The 12,678-nt window shown below is 36.4% G+C and overlaps 1 pseudogene across 1 annotated transcript in view; it reads right to left on the bottom strand.

The window, feature by feature from the left end:
- Positions 1 to 8,216, bottom strand: part of LOC144372382 (endophilin-A1-like) — a 92,313-nt pseudogene extending 84,097 nt beyond the window's left edge. Inside the window, exons 1-2 of the transcript XR_013432416.1 lie at positions 8,166 to 8,216; positions 7,288 to 7,365 (exon numbers count right to left, since the gene is read on the bottom strand). The product of XR_013432416.1 is annotated as an endophilin-A1-like (transcript). The remainder of the gene's footprint in view (positions 1 to 7,287; positions 7,366 to 8,165) is intronic.
- Positions 8,217 to 12,678: the final 4,462 nt, after the last annotated feature.

Raw genomic sequence — 12,678 nt, 5'->3', positions numbered from 1 at the left:
AAGAAGTAAATGCAAGGAAGATCCAAGACCCTTCACTATCCAACTATGAGACATTAAAAGCTGAGAGAGTAAAAAAAAAAAGATTCAACTCTTCCTTCATAAACAAAATGTACATTGATACAAAAGAAACAAGAATGACAACATAGTGTACATCATATAACACAGAAAAAATTAAGGTACTTCATCCATTCATCTTTATGACTGAGATAAATGACCAAAAAAGTTTACCAGGGTAAGAAAAAGATCGGAGGAAAATAAAAGTGAACTATGGATTTCTTTAGGAATATCAATTGCTTCCAAGGCATCTGGCTGAGCTGAAAGGCTGGTGCAAAGTTCATGAACAGGAGCTAGCATCATAAGCAATGGGAGAAAGGGAGTTTAAATTAAGAGCAAAAAGTGTATCCATGCCTTTCATGCCTGGTTAATAGCCAATGCATAATCTAAGGGAATGAGAATAACCTTTTCAGACGTATGAAAGGAGGAAGCAAGGCCACATGAAAAGAACACAGGATCAGGGCAACAGGGTCCAGGCCCTGCTGGCCAGTCTTGGGCAAGTCCCTCAGCTACAACAGAATAAAAGATGTAATCTCTCAAATGACACAGTTCTAAGTTTTAATTAAAATATATTACTGTGACACCTCTTACTACAGATATACAGATATATTACTTTGATACTGCTTACTAAAACTTTTAATGTTGTTTTGATCAGTCTTCAGCTCTAGATCTCCAAAAATCTTTTCATTATTTTTAAAACAAATTGAACAAAACTGCCACAAGTTTTTTCTAAATACAGTCATATTAAAAGCAAAATTAATGATTATAACATTAAAATCTGGTCATCAGTCTCATAATTAGTTGCTCTCACAGCATCTTTATGAAAAGTGATTCACTTCGGCTAGTTGTTCAAAAAATATTTTATTATTATTCTTTAAGCCATAAATGCCCTTAAATCATTCCCTGCCCATAGAAGACAGCCATCTTCATTTGTGGAAAGGTGGGAAATTCTGGAGGCAGCCAGCTTACTACCTTCACATTTCATCAGGGTTGACTCTTCCTTAAAGTCCTTGGGGCACCTGCCCAGGTCAGAAAGGTACACACCTTGCAGGGTTTAGCAGGCTGCTATGTCATCTGCCACAGTCCTCAGTGACTTCTAACAGTGACTTCTAAGAGAAAGCTAAAGAACGGGCAACATTCAGGTCAGAGCAAGATCCTGGATTAACAAAAGGATAATCGAGGGATACAGCCAGCTGACAGTGAGGCATTAACAGATTCAGAGCATTAGGAACACTGCACACTGGGGGAATGTACCTAAATTTAGTTCAATAGGAATTTCTGCAGCATATTCCTCTCTTTTTATTTTAAACATCTGTAAAATTGCAGAATGTGCCTTGTGTATGCATGTATGTCTATGTGGATGTTATTCGCCAGCAGATTCATTTTCCTGTGCCTTAAAAATAAGCATGAATATTAAGGGATTATTTTCTAGTTGTAATAATGGTTTTTAATGTGTTAAGGAAAAATGTTTTTTATACACACACATGTACAAAGAGATTTTTTTAGATAAGATGATATGATAAACTTCAAAATAAATTCAGCCATGAGGTGATAATGGTTGAAAACTGGTGATGAGAACATGAGGGTTTACTATGCTATTCTCTTTACTTTTCCATCTTCTAAAATGTTTTCCACAGGAGCTTTCTGCAGTACAATTGTGATTATATATATATATAATTCTTTCTTTTACATTCTCTGGGTCATAATTAGAAAAGCTTTCACCAAACCAAATTATTTACTTTTTTTCTTGGTTCCTTCTAGGACCTAGAAGTCTTCATTAATTAGAAGATAAACCTTTATTTGTTCCATTTGGAACTTATCCTGGTGTAAGATATTACCTACTTTTTATCCATGACAACTACTCATTTGTTCTGATATCATTTACTGAAGCATCTATTTGTCTTCACTGATTCAAAATCCACATATACCTTATATTAAGTTCACATATGCATTAGGGTCTATGGACTAATTATTCTAGTGCATTGATCTGGTTTTTTTAATGAACAGAGTATTTTAAGCATTAAAGGTTTCACATGTGTTCTTTATACTTCCCTTAGCTATATTTAACTACTTTGCACACAATTTATTATCAGCTTATCTTGTTAAAAACAGTATCTTTCTTTTTTTTCAATTATCACATTTTAGTTTAACTTAGTCTTAGAAGACTGACTCCTTTATCATACTGTTCTTCTCCCTTCAAAACAGAATGCTTTCTATATGTACTTACATTGTTTTTATTCTTTAAGGAAAAATTGTTCCTAATTATACCTGGGCATTTATTTTTTAAAAACATTCTACCTCAAATTGAGTCTTTTCTTCCACTATTCTTCTATCTGGTGGTTGTTTGTTCCTGTATAGCCTATTTCTTCATGTTAACGGTTCTCTGTGTTAAAACATAAATGTGCTTATTGTTTTCATGTCTTTCAATTGATCCTCTAAAGGTTAAAATGTATGCTCATAACAATGATTTAACTGTCTTTCTCCCAATGTCTATACTGTACTTTTTTCCTTGCTGAACTGCCTTGGTAACAGAGAACCTCCACAACAAAGGTCAGATGGTCTTGCACCCCTGACCCTAAGGGGAATATTTCAGTGCTGAGGTGTGATCTGGCTTGTGAGGTTAAGGCAGATGAAGGAAGCGCTGATCAATTTCTATTAGGAATTTTTATAAGGAATTGAGGCTGAATTTGGTCAAATGCACTTAGCACTGATGGATGTAACTGTATATGTCAACTTACACCTAAGATAGCATATTGTATTAGAGCTTCCTTGACAATAAATCATTATTGCAGAACCAAAGTAACTTCAATTTGATATAACCATGACATTTTGTTATAAAAATAGTGAAAAGAACACTGCAAGGATTTTTAGCCATATCCCTAAATATCTAAAAAATTAAAAAATTATGTATTTGTGTCATATGTGTATGTACACACATGTATCTTTTTACTTAGTAATTTTAGGGCAAATTATTTATAACACTTTACCTGCAAATATTATACTAAATCTTCTCCTAAGGCACATTATTTCAAATAACCACTTAATACCAATACCTGTACCAGTCCCCACCTAAAAAATTGTAATAACTTCCTAATATCATTTAATATCTGGTTCATCCTGTCTTTTAAACTCATTTTTCAAATGAGAATCCAGTGATGGTTCACACACAACATTTGGTTGTTACAGCTAACTTTTAATCCTGAAACACATCCCCCATCCCCGCCTCCTTCCTTCTCCTTCCATGACATTGGCTTTTGAAGAGACCAGGCCAATATCTTGGAGAATTCTCCAGCAGTTTAGGCAGTGTTCCACACTACAGGCTCCTCCTGATGGTGTAACTTGATTTGCTTCTCTATGCCTATTATCTGAGATCTCAAAAGTTAGAGATAAAGACTACTTTTTTTTTTGGCGTTGTCATATTCTTACATGTGCCCTTCTGTGATTAAATCTCTTGATTATAAATGATACCTAAATATTGAAGAACCAATTATAATTGTCCCAATATGAATGTAAGTAAAAGTAAGGAAATAAACTTTTATTTGTCCACTATTTTGTTGGAGTGAGTATGGTTAGAAAGAAGAGGCAAACTTCTGAAACTTTCAAAAGAGAAGATTAATTTTAAACTTAGAATATGTTCCTATAACCTATTGCCAATATTGTCTTTTGATGAATGAATAAACTTTTTTCAAAAGTTAAAAAAAGACTGAGTGAATTATTTTTAGAAGAATGACTCATAAATTATGGTGAGTACAACCTGAATGAAGGCATCATACCAGGCTATCCCATTATTACTCATGCTCAACTGATCATTTGGTTAAGGAGGTAGCCACCAGATTCCTCCATTATAAAGACATTTTCATTTAACAGCAATTTTTTGGAGTGACACTTTGACACTATGAAAATATTTTAATACCTTTATCATTCTGAGAGGCCCTTTGCTAGAATCCCCACCACCACCACAATTGGGGACTGCAAAATGGTGATTTTCTAATTTTATCATTCCTTATATATTAACTAGATGGCATTCTTCTATAAAAGAAAAAAAGATCACCTTTTTTCTTTGCTTTTTGCCTCCTACTCTCAATTTAATCTTGTTTTATAGTTGTTTCAAAACCCTTCCTTTTTATATCTACCTTGCACACCACTGCTGATGCACTGATTCTCAACCTTTCTGAAGCACTGCACTGTTGGATGTATCTCACACACAGTACAGAGGAGGTTCTTGCTTTCTAAGCCAAATCAAAACTTTCTAATTAGTCAAGTTAACCCACTAATTTTTGTTGATAACATAGTACGGGCTCAACTGTGTCCACAAAACATATATGTTGAAGTCCTAACCCTCAGAACTGGTGATTATAATCTATTTTGGGAACAAGGTCACATTGGTAATCATGTGCAGATGTAGTCAAGATAAGGTTATACTATATGAGGTTGGCCCTTAATCAAATATGACTGATCAACCAATGAGAAAGAGAAAAGAAACATAGAGATAGATACACAATAAGAACTCCCTATAAGGATGGAGGTTGAAGTCAGTGGTGCTTCTCAACCAAGAATAGTAAGGATTGCCAGCAAAACAAAATGCTAAGAGAAAGCCAAGGAACAGATTCTCCTCTGGTGTCCTCAGAGATTAATACTCTGAAAACTCCTTGACTTCAGACTGCTGGGCTGCAGAACTGTGAGGAAATAAATCTCCATTGTTTTAAGCCACCAAATTTGCAGCAATTTATCACAGCAGCCCTAGGAAACTGCTAAGCATTAGTACAGTCTTAATTCTATTATGTTTTAGGTAACATTTTGTTTTTAGGCTTTCACATTTTGTTATTGGTTATTTTACTTTGAATTTTCTAAACACATACATGTGCAATTTTTAAAGATATTGTTTTAGTGTCCTGACTTTATGAGAGGGTGACTGTCTTCCAACTTCTCCCCTAAAAGAGACCCAAATCATCCATGGTAATCCAAGTCCTACACTTACTCTCCACCGCCTGTCACCTCCCCTCATTCTTACAGAAGCTCAGGTCTTGGCTCCCTCTCTATTATAGCTCTTGATATTGCTTTCCAAGCAGCTCTGAAATGCATGAAAGCACATGTTTGTTTTGTTTTTGTTTGTTTTTACCCAGAATTTCTAGGTGTTTTATTGCAAAAGCTTCTCAAATTTTCTGTCTTATCCCTCTGGGAACATTGTGTATAGATTTTCCCTGTGTACAGAGGATTAATTCAGACACCAGAGGGAGTCTTTGCTAGATTTGTGACTCCATTTTCAGTGCCTCCCTCTCTTTGGTTGTGGGCCCACTTCTGAGAGGTTATGGAATAATGGAAAATAAGCTGAGAGGTTATGGAATAATGGAAAGTGACAGCTTGAAACTTTTACCAACTGGGACTAAGGCCCAATATGAAATGACTTGCCCAAGGGTAGACACACTCCATGTAGCATGATAAGACACAGCTGAAAGCTCTATCCATCTCTTTAACCTTAGAGATGCATTCATCTGCTATTGTTTGATATGATTCTTGTATGAAAAACTATTTGTATAGCTTTCTCTACACCATATGCTGAAGTCCTCAGACTTTGATTTAATATATCAGAAATCATGTGGTCTTACTGCCAATAGGATTTTAACACAGGCTTTTGCAATTTTTAGAAGACTGTTTAAATCAATCACAAACAAAGAATATAGAAATATTTCTAAAAAAGAGAGTTAAACACAGGGAAATCCTGGAAAAAAATCAGAATAGCAAAAAAATAGTCTGGCTAAAGAACAAAAGGTGGACAATAATTGGTTATCTTCAGAAAGGTAGCTGAGACAGATTCAGAAATCAGTACTAGCTAACCTAACAATGTATATCAGGAAACCATAGAACAAAGGTGCCAAGGAGACATCTCTTTACTTCTCTAGAGTTCTGATCAATTTTCATCTCACAAATGAACCTTAGAGTATTGCTTTAGGAAGTTTTAGCTGAAAATCCTGAATTAATTATGCTACTAGGTAAATCACACATATGTGGGAAAACACAGCAAAAAGATTAGAAATCTTGAAAGACTGAGAAAAATCTGGTCATTCCTTCAAATACCATGAGATAGTATATGACATACGGCTCAGTCTCTGAATCCAAATGGGTCGACATGACCAACTCGACACAAAGTTTGGGAAAAAAAATAAAACACGAAAAATAATAAATCCCTAGCAGATGGATCCAGAACACAAGAGGAACTCAAGTTCTCCAGAGATAATTTTTCCATGTGTATGGCCATATGTTGCTCTTCTGAGATCGTGGTAGCCCAAACTACTTTCCTCTTCCACAGAGATCATCAGCAAGAATGACAAGGAAGGGCACTTGGATGCTCTCTCGAGAATATAAACTAGAACATCTCTTCTAGCACACAAATTTGCAATATGGGTCAAAATTTAACAATTCTATCTTTTAATACAGCAACATGCCACCTGGGTATAAAGAAATAAGACATTCAAAGAACAAAATGTCTATCATGACACTATTTATAATAAACACTGGAAATGACCTACATATTCACCATTAGGTGACTGGTTAAATGACACATGTCATCAATGACATACCATGTGACAGAGAAAATAGATAAAGCACTGAACTAATAGAGGTGCCCTTGTTCAAAAAGCCATATGGTCTCAAGATCATGAGGCTTCACAGTACCACAGGCAAGCACTGCTGAACAGCCACGTGGGGCCAGTGTTCAACAGTGGGACCTTGTTTTAGTCAACTTTTGCACTGCTGTGACCAAAATATCCAACAAGAACAATTTAGAGAGGAAAAGTTCATTTGGGGTTCATGGTTTTATAGGTCTCAGTCCACACATGGCCAACTCCACTGCTCTAGGCCTAAGGTGAGACAATATATCTTGGGGGAAAAGCCCAGCAGAGGAAAGCTGCTCAGCTCCTGGAAGCACCGGAAAGCAGAACTAAGAGAGAAAGGAAGGGGCCTCAGGAAGAACAACCCTTCCAGGGCACGCCCAATGATCTACCTACTTCCAGTGACGCCCGCCTACCTACCGCTACCACCTGTCAGTCCATTCAAACTAGGATGGACCAATCAGGTTAAGCTCTCATAATCTGATAATTCTACCTCTGAATATGCCTGCATTAACAGAAGCTTTGGGGGTATACCTCATACCCAAACAATTCCACATGACATGACAGTGAGGCTACAGAGAAAGGACAACACAGAAGACAGACAAATACTAAGGCTCTTCCCTACTTGAAAGCAGATCTCAGAGAGAGTCCTTTCTGGGCTGTGTAAACTTGGTAGTGGTGGTTGAAGAGGGGAGCTGGGAAGCTGGGTACAGGAAAGGACATACCTGGAAAGTGATATTGAAATTCCTGTCAATCTAGCAACTATGTATTTCACTTGGTTTAAATTTAGTTTGGAGAAATAAGGGTAACAGCTTATTTCATTCACCTTGAATGTTATGAAACAGTTTCTGCTGCTTATACACAAATCTAATAGTACCTTTACCAAATGATTGACAGTGAGTCAATCATAGTTATATATATATGGAAATATTTCCAAGAATTTTGGCTTTTTCTCCCCATGTCCTTCTATATTTGAGTTTTAGTAAACTGCATACACTATACCTCTAGGAAAAGATCAAAAACTAAAAGGAAAAAAAAATTACTAAATCTCTCACTTCCTGTCAAGGTCTGAAACATCTCCACTATACTTGTTACCTACATGGAAGAGGATATATAGTAGAATTTAGTCCAATTCCTTTAATTATGCAGAAACAAGGACAAGGAGTTTTTTAAGTAGCTAAGCTAACGTCATTTTACCTAATTTAATTCTTTATTTCTTTTTTTCTTTTGAAATTGTTTATTACTCATCAATTTCAGCAAATTAAGTTTTATTTCTTCATACTGTGTCTTATTTTCCTAGTTTATCTGAAGCCTGGGGTTTAGAACTATTCCAATATAAACATGTTCATGCAAATTTAAACATACTTCCCAGGGATTTCCTCCTGGTTCCTTCCCATTCACTAAAACATTCCAGATATCCATCCATCTATTCATCCTTCTGCCTATAAGTCTGTCTTTATATAATCCAGGATTTAACAGCTGTCTGTAAAGCTACCCACATACAAAGCTGACAGTAAGAGCACTCATCACTGACAATGAGCCATGGGTCGTCATTCTATGAACTTCAGAGTCAGAAGGCACCATGTTTTGAACAAGAGAGCTGAGGCCTGGAGGGATGAAGACATTGACCAATGTCACAAATTAGTCGCTGTATCCAACTTGGACCCAAGTCTGTAGATTCTTCCTATCTAGTGTTATTTCTACAAAAGTACATAATAGTCAACTTTCGATTCTTGCAATATTAGCAGGGTCTTCTATGGGAATATTTAAGGCAACAAAGTTTTTAAAAAGTATATTTAAGGCCAGAAAAATCCCAGAAGACCAGCTGTGGGACAAGATTTGGGGTAAATAAGAGAAAGTGTACAGAAAGAGGGAAATCAGAGAGAGAATGTCTTTTAAATCCTTACGGAATATTCTAGATCTTGGCTTTTCAACACCAACCTGATTTTACTAATACCTTTCAAGCAACACTGTGACAACAGAGCAAATGAGAAGAGGAGAAGAATGTAGGGGAAGCAACCCAAGCTGAAGACAGGAGTCCTAGGGTTATAATTCTAGCAGTTTCTGTATAAAATACTATAGCAGTTTAAATATTCCCTTGGTCCATTCCAAGCTCAGAAATCCACAGGTAGGGTTCCTTGACAAAGTCACTAACAGAATTGAGCACTAGGAGATTTCAAACAATGTTTCTAGAAGTCGTGTTGATCTAGATGGTTAGAGATATAGCTTTGTATTCCTGAGGTCATATTGTGAACACAAGAGCTATTATTATTTGGATTGAACTTTTTCATTGGAAGGTGAGTCCAAGGTCTATTTGTAAAGGTGGTTTTGGAATATGGAAAAGAGCACAATGTTTGTTGTTAGCAGTATCTGTTCAGCCCTGGGCTTCCACGTCCCACATGGCCTTTCTAGGACCTCTGGTGTGAGGGGGCTAATTCCTAAAAAGGAAATGACAGCATCTGACAGCATCAAGATTCCAACACTGGATTTCATACATCCCCCCACAAAGAGCACATCCCTTGTCTGCCAGAAGCATGAAGCCTTCCATGTGTCCAGTCTGCCCCAAACTACCCTTCAATGAATACAAGTCCACAAAAAAAAGGAAGGAGGAGGATGACAGAGATCCAGTGCCAAGGTATGTGCAAGTCACGTTTAGTTTTAGCATCCACACAAAATATGTTGGGGTAAGAAAAACCAGAAACAGGAGGGAGGATCCAAAACCCTGAAGAGTAAAGTGGTCATTTTTCTGCAACAAAATATGCAAATATTCTTTCTCTTTGGGTTTGTTTATAAAACTGTTTTCTTTACATTCAATTTGCTTCAGGGCACAAACATAAAAGTGAAAGCATAATTAGAGAATTCAAATTTAACTGTAATTTGCATTGAAAATATTCTTCTCTCAGTTATAAAGATACTTTTAAAAGATGTCCTCCTATTTAAAAAAAGTCCTAAATGTCAGTAACGTGGGTCTTCCTGAGCCCTCAAGCAGCTCCCTAATTAAAACACCAGGTTTCAAAACTGGAAGGAACTTGGTTATTACAGAAGAACTTCACTGAAGGGATCAGAAAGGAGAAGCTCAGGGAAGGCATGTGGTCTGTATCAGACTGTAGAAAAACTTACACAACACACAGCCTGAATTAGGAGTAGCAGGCCTACCTTCTTCTGGCCTAGTATCTTCTCTCCCCACTATGTCAAATGTCTTTTTAAAATGCAATATCAGTACAAAAAGGTCTCTATTACTCACTAAGGTCAGATCGCAGAACCCCAATGTTCCCCACAAATTCCTTCAGATACAATTCCATTCTCTAATTTCAGAGACAATAAGCTTTTTTTTCATGATGTTTCCATTAAAAAAAAAGTGACCAGATTTTTCTTTGCTTATTCCTGCCAAGAAGAAATCCAGCCCTAGCTCTCTGCATAATGGCCACCCTGACAGAAAAAGGGACTGTGATTATATAACTGCCATTCGACCCACCACCACCACCGGGAGCATCAATACAGCAAGGGCTTTTTATAGAGAAGGTCAGAAGTCCCCAGGCGAGCTCATAGGGAGTTCAATACCTCCTGGTCACCTCCTGAAAGTTGCCATCTGCAGGAGTGCACCGAGATCTAAGCAGTCACATTTGTTGCCCTGAGATTATGTGACACCAAAAACCTATTGACTCAGTGAATATAATCCAATTACTCCTTATGTGCACAGAGGAGAGGAGCTAGGTAAAGTTTCTAACCTCTTGGAAATAAATATCTCCAATATTTGCCAACACCTCAGGCATCTAATCTATTGTGTGTCATGCAGGAACAAGTTTGCAGGAGCCCAGAGTTCCTCTCCTATCCTTCACCATGTGCCTGTCATCTGAAGGAGACAGAGGGATTGTGTTTCAGTTTAAGAAAATGAAAACATCTTCCTAAGATGCTGAGCTAAGAGGTAACCACTGAACACTCCACAATTTGTACCCACTGAGCAGAGCCACAAAAAGAACAGCTAGGAGTGAGATCTGAAATTATTTTGTTCCCTCATATTCCCTTTTAATAATCTTCACAGTGCCTCTTTCCCTTACAGCAATCTCTGGCTTCTTTTCTATTCTTTCTTAATTATTTATTCATCTTATGAAATTTCATAATTTTTACTAGGTTTCTTTAAAATTCAAACCTGTGGTTACAATGTAAGAAGATAATCATCAAAGAATGGTGATGCCTCCTCCATTCTGTTCCTTACCAAAAAAACAAAAACAAAAACAAAAACAAAAACCACAAAGTCCAGTTTATAAACACTCAGTTACAAAGATCTTAGTAGGCTCTATGAAGTTTGGTATTTAACCCAATTATGTTAATAGTTAACAGCAACACCTTAAGAAAATCACCTTTCCCATGTCACTGGTACATAGTGATCAAGAGAAAATGATGGCTTCTCTCACTTCATCCGGAGGTCCACAATTCCACTGCCAGCTGTCCCATACTTACAACGTTCAGACCCTCAAATGTTTGCTTTCTTCTCCCTTGTTTCAACTCTACTATCTCAATTGATGGACTGGGGAGAGTGGGTAGGAGATGACATTTAATAAATTAAATTCTGAAGGATGAATGAGAGTTAATACTATTAGCTGTTACAGGCACACCATACCTTGCATATAAAAAACCCAGTGATCTGAGTATTTAAAAAAGCAATAGTTGCTTTTAGAATAGAACAACTGAAACATCTCTCCAGGAAAAAGAACTAACACTTTCTTGCTAGTATTAAACAAACAAACAAAAATCAGGCAATCAAAATCAGACTCTTGGTATACTCCACGATATGCTTCCATCTCCAATTTCCTTAGCAGGATTTTTCCCTTCTGAATAAATGGAAGTTTCCAACCAGGAAAAAAAAACTATTGCCAATGAAAATCTTGAAAAATACTCAAAGGTACAAAAGAACGTAGAAAAATAAAATCTAGCAAGTATTTCATATAAACTTAAGTCATTAATAAATTTCCTAGATTTCATCAATAAACTCTTCTACCAACAGAAATTATTACCAGGAAACTTCTATCCAAGATACAAATATTTATTATTCTAACTATACTGATGTACGTATAATTTCTGACAGTAAAATGAGACCCCTCTCCCAACAGTGCCTTTGCCAGGCACTCTACTCCCTGTTTGGTTTACCCAGATGAGAACTGAAGTTCTTAGTAACTCCAATTCTGTTCTTACAAAATGATATAACTAGAGAGAAAATTACAAATTTGCAGGTGAAAATACTGCTATCTTTTCATATGTCTGTAGAAAGGCCTTTGTAAAAAATGGTAAAGTACAAAGCAACCTTCCATTTATTTTTGTGTGGGCATCTGTGTGTTTGTAGAGCATTTTACACCATTCAGTTTTGCAAACAAAATTACTTTCTCCACCCCCATTTTAGACAGAAGTAATGGCAACTCCTGGAAAGCAGAAACCATGTATTTCAGTTCACCTCTCCATTTCCTAGTCTATCTAATGTAACTGAAAGAGCATCCATCATGTTTCCTGCCGGCAGGATTTCTGTGCCAGAAGATATGCTCTAGTGTTTGCCAATGAAAAAATATCGCCATCACCCAAATCCCTCAGAAGAAGGACAGCAAATATCACCTTTTATTGCTAAAAAAAATCCAGTAAATTTCCAAAAACCCAAGATCAATATTAGTATACATGAAAATTCCCAAACTTTCCATAAAAAGTCTTTTTTTATTTTCAAAGGGCAATATAAACAGCATGGCTCAAAGAAACTAAACGGTATTAAAAAGTGCGTAGTAAAAAATGTTTCTCACTTTTCTCTGCTTCCAATTGCCCTACTTTCTCCATGTAATATTTATAAGCAATCACATTTTCAGTTTCTTTTATATCCTTCAAGGGTTTCTTTAGGCAACAAATTAAAACACCAAAATGTGCCACCCCTCTTCTTACACAAAAGCTAACATAAGTGTGTTTATACCTTGCTTTTCTCTACATAAATACATAGCAAACCCACTCTGCATTCTTAACATCTGCAGTGTTATATTGA

Source organism: Ictidomys tridecemlineatus, assembly GCF_052094955.1.
Source record: "Ictidomys tridecemlineatus isolate mIctTri1 chromosome 12 unlocalized genomic scaffold, mIctTri1.hap1 SUPER_12_unloc_9, whole genome shotgun sequence".
NCBI classification, from domain to species: domain Eukaryota; kingdom Metazoa; phylum Chordata; class Mammalia; order Rodentia; family Sciuridae; genus Ictidomys; species Ictidomys tridecemlineatus.
The sequence above is the reverse complement of the archived record's forward strand: the minus strand, read 5'-3'. Positions and strand labels throughout refer to the sequence as shown.